Source organism: Nannospalax galili, unplaced genomic scaffold, assembly GCF_000622305.1.
Source record: "Nannospalax galili isolate Female #2095 unplaced genomic scaffold, S.galili_v1.0 scaffold511, whole genome shotgun sequence".
Lineage (NCBI taxonomy): Eukaryota > Metazoa > Chordata > Mammalia > Rodentia > Spalacidae > Nannospalax > Nannospalax galili.
The window spans coordinates 1,099,921-1,104,553 of NW_008331831.1; the positions used below are offsets into that span (position 1 = coordinate 1,099,921).

General features: G+C 40.5%; 1 pseudogene; it reads left to right on the top strand.

The window, feature by feature from the left end:
* Positions 1-1,093: 1,093 nt before the first annotated feature.
* On the top strand, positions 1,094-2,584 carry LOC103728995 (annotated as a pseudogene).
* The last annotated feature ends 2,049 nt before the right edge of the window (positions 2,585-4,633 follow it).

A 4,633-nucleotide genomic window follows, 5' to 3' on the forward strand; every position in this document is an offset into this window, starting at 1 on the left:
TAAATTGAGTTACTAATGTCATTGCCTCTGGGGCCAATAAACAAATGAAATAGCACAGTCTCCAGAAACACAAACTACAGTCAGAATGGGACACAGCTCCATACCATTAAAATAGCTAAAATTCCACAGGCATTGCACAACGCAGGTGTACTTATTTACATGCAGGCATAACACTCATACACATAAAAAAATAAAAATAATAAATAAAATATTTAAAAAATAAAGTAGCTAAAAATTTTTAAATTGGAAATAACAAGTGTTAGCAAAGACATGGAACCATGTTGGTTTTCTGATTGTGGCTCTGTAATATATATAATTTGAAGCCAGGCACTGTGATGACTCCAGGATTGTTCTTTCTGCCTAGGACTGTTTTGGCTATTCAGGGTCTTTTGTACTTCAACGTGAATTTTAGCATTTTTTTCTATTTATGTGAAGTATATCATTGGAAATTTAACGGGGGTTGCATGGAATCTGTAGGCAATCTACAGATTTTGGTAATATACCATTTTCACAATATTACTTATGTCGATCCATGAGCATAGAATATCTTTTTATCTTCTGTCTTCAGTTTCCTTCTTCAGAATGTTCAAGCTGTCATTGTAGAGGTTTTTTACCTCCTTGGTTAGGTTTATTCCTAGACTGTTTTTTTAAGCTATTGTGAAAAGAATTTTTCCCCTGATTTCTTTCTACATAAATTTTTCATTGGTGTATAGAAAAGGTACTGGTATTTTTTGGGGGGGGTGGTCTTTTTGAGACAGGGTCTCCCTGTAGCCCCAGCTGTCCTGGAACTCACTATGTAGACCAGGCTGGCCTCAAACTCACAGAGATCGGCCTGCCTCTGCCTCCCGCGTGCTGGGATTAAAAGCGTGCGCCACCACACCCAGCCCTGTACTGATATTTTTTATGGAAAAGCTACTGGTTTCGGATGCTGACTTTGTACCCTGATACTTTGCTGAAAGTGTTTATGGGGCCTAAGAGTTTTCTGCAGAAAGTCACTGAAAATATTTCAAAATTGCGAACAATTTATATGTATAACAATGGAATGATCAAATGATGATGCTCCACTAGTAAGGTCTGATGACATGATGTCTCACATAAGTTCTCTGCTCCTAGATATGGGTTCCTGGAAGTCTTGCCTCAGAAGCACAGCAGTGGCATTGTGGGAAAATGAAGAATTTCCCCATGGATGATCCTTCTAAGCCTGTCCACCTCACAACTTTTCTGGACTTCAAGGCTGATATGACCACATTGTGCAGGAAGTTGTTATGCCAGGATCCAACAAGAAAGGAGTTGTAGAAACTGTCACCATTGTGGAGACACTGCCCCATGTGGGCTTTGTGGGCTATGTAGAAATACCACAGGCCTCAGGACTTTCAAGACTATTTTTGCTAAGCACGTTAGTAATTGTGGGAATGACTTCTGGGACACCATCTCAGCTTGTTTATAATCCAAAAACAATCTTACTAGGTCTAGGGCTCGTCTTATAGCCTAAATATGGAGCTTTAATTCCTCATGACCCCTCCTTACCACTGACACAGAATGTGTGTGTATGTGTGTATCTGTGTCTGTGTGTATCTATGTGTACGTGTGTGTGCGTGTGTGTGTGTGTGTGTGTGTTATGAAAATATTAAGTGCTGCAAGCACCAGATACTCACTGGAAGCAACAGATAATCCCACTTGTGTTGCAAACAACATACGGAATTAGACTGATATCTGATATCTGTTTGTGGTTGTGTGTGCTGTTCTAGAACAGTAGGGATCAGAAAGGGAAAATTCCCTCGTAAGGAAAATTCTGCTTTTCCTATTTCATGCTGGATGTACAATTTCAATAAAGAGAGCTTGAGGCCTTTGCTTGAAAGCATAGTCCTGAGAGAAATCTGAAGGAACAAGTTCTCAAAGCATTTTGGTTGAAATGGATGCTGAATAAGGCTGTCTACTCAGGCATCACCATAATGTGGCATCACATTGCTGCATTAAGTCTATCAGAAATGAGTGCAAAAAGCACTTTTATAAGTACTGGTACAAATATAAGAAGGCCATCATCAAATACTGCAAGAAATGGCAATATGATATGGGCAAGAGGCAGCTGGAGAACTTCAGCAGCGTGAAGAACTGCCAGTCATTCACACCACCACCCACACCCAGATGTGCCCACTTCCTCTCCACCAGAAGGAGGCCCACCTGATGGAAATCCAGGTAAAAGGGGTCACTGTGGCTGAGAAACTAAAATGGGGCTGGGAGAGGATGGAGCAGCAGGGCCCTAAAAACCAGGTGTTTGGGCAGGATGAAATGATTAATGTCATCTGGTAACTAAAGGCAAAGATACAGAAGGGGCACCAATCAATGGCACACTAGGAAACTGTAAGACCCACTGAGAACCACTCAGCGTTGTTTGTATTGGAGCCTTGCCTATGTAGTCTTCCCTTGGCTCCACCTGGACAGAAAGGCTACCATCAGAGATCACCAAGAATAAGATTTACGAGGTTGGCCAGGGCTGCCTTATCAAGGATGACTGAACAAGACCAATGCTTCCACCAGCTGTGACCTGTCTAACAAGAGCATCAGTCTACTGAAGTCAAATTAGCATTAATAACCATTTCTTTCCATTGGGAACGTGGTAGGTGGTGCTGGATGGCTGCCCCTCTCTTCTCCTACTTACATGGCAGCTTCCTGTGTGATAATAGGATGTGTATAACTCAACATTCCTAAAACGGTCAAAGTGGATAAAGGATGCAATGCACCATCCTCCAGTTCTTGTTTTTTGTTTTTTTTTTTTAAGTACAGAATGCATTCATACCCTGTCTGCAGTACTCTTAGAAGATAGGGGCCCTCAGTGGAAAACTATTGTTACTCAGTGAGAGGAACAAGCTCTTAAATTCACAAAAGCAAGCTGTGCCTTTTTACTAGTTCTCTACCAAAAAAAGCCAGAAACAATTCTTTTAAAAATGTCAATTGTCATGTGTGACTTTCTGGGAGCTCTGAATTTGGAGAATGCAGTATATTTTTCATAGATCTTCCAAATGAACCCAGGACCTGTCACTTACCTTAGCAAGGCATACTCATATTAAGTAAGCCATGCCATATTATTATTCAGATTAAGGAATTGACTGAAGTATTAATGTTAAAAGCTATTTTTGATTCAATCTGTTTGTGCTGACCATTCAAGTAGCAAAACCACAAGTGAAATTAGTAGAAAAATGGAGACAATTACCCAACATCATGTACTTCTTATGAAGTGCAGAGTAAGATCCATATTGAAGGTCTACGTGATGTAGAAAAAAAACAGAATATAGATTTTAAAATAAACTGTTGATCTCGTTAGCTGATGAACAATGTTGTGTAGGCCTCAGCTCTACGTCATCTTATCCTGATAAAGACCTGTGTAAAGTAGTTAGTTCTGTTTGCCCAGAATAGTCCCACTTGCTAAGTGAACAGGGCCACTTATGCACAAAGCAAGTCAGTTAATTATGCCAACTTCTACAGTCAAAGATTATACAATTTTTCAAATTAGAATGGATGCACATTTTAGAACCAATAAAGTTCCCATATTAGTGAAAGAAGTTAAATATTTGTTATAAAAATTCACAACTGAGTGTGGACTTTTAAATTCTTTCTCCTCAGTTCATGAGTTGTTGATATTCAAGGCAGACTCCTTCTTAACATTTGGAAAGTCCTCTACAACAGTACAAAAGCAGGGTCATGTATCATGTGTAGATTACATATACATCAAGACCCAGGGCTAGAGAGATGGCTCAGTGGTTAAGAGCATTGGCTGTTCTTCCAGAAGACCCAGGTTCAGTTTCCAGCACCCACAACTGTCCATAACTCCAGTTCCAAGGGACCCAATGTCATCTTCTGGCCTCTGTGGGCATTGGATCATGTGTTGCACTACTTATATACATGCAGACAAAACACTCATACACATAAAATAAAAAATGTTTAAATTTTTTAAGAGAAAGCCAAGACAGCAAACTTAAGAACATCCATCCTTATGTTTTGGAAGACATAGGTATACATCTTAAGACAAGATTAGAATACAGAATTCTCCAGTTCCTTTGAGTTCTTCGACAGGGCATAGTGGTATAGTAATACACAGGCCTTCCCCTCAAAATGGGCTTTGGCCTCTAGATGCCATGAATGCAAGCATAACATAAAAATTTCACCCACAACATCCTGTCCCTAGGGAAATGCCACACCTGTCCACCTGGTATGGTTTATAACTTGGCTATCCCTCAAAGACCCATGTGTTGAAGGCTTAGAGATAAGGTGGTGTTACTGTTGAAAGGTGACAGAGCCTTTAAAATTTGGGGCTTAGCCAGGTGTGGTGGCACACGCCTGTAGTCCCAGCACTTGGGAGGCAGAGGCAGGCAGGTCTCTGTGAATTCAAGGCCAGCCTGGTCTACATAGTGAGTTCCAGGACAGCTGGGGCTACAGAGAGACCCTGCTTCAAAAAGACAAAAACAAACAAACAAACAAACAAAAAAGCAAACAAACAATTACTCTAAATGCACTTAAAAAGACAGGGGCACTGACTGCAATGAGGAAGCAGCTGAGATTGGAAAAAAAAAAAGTCAGCAGAGGGGTTTTATCTTGGGCTTAGTGGGAAGAAGTTAGGCCATCAATAATGTGCCCT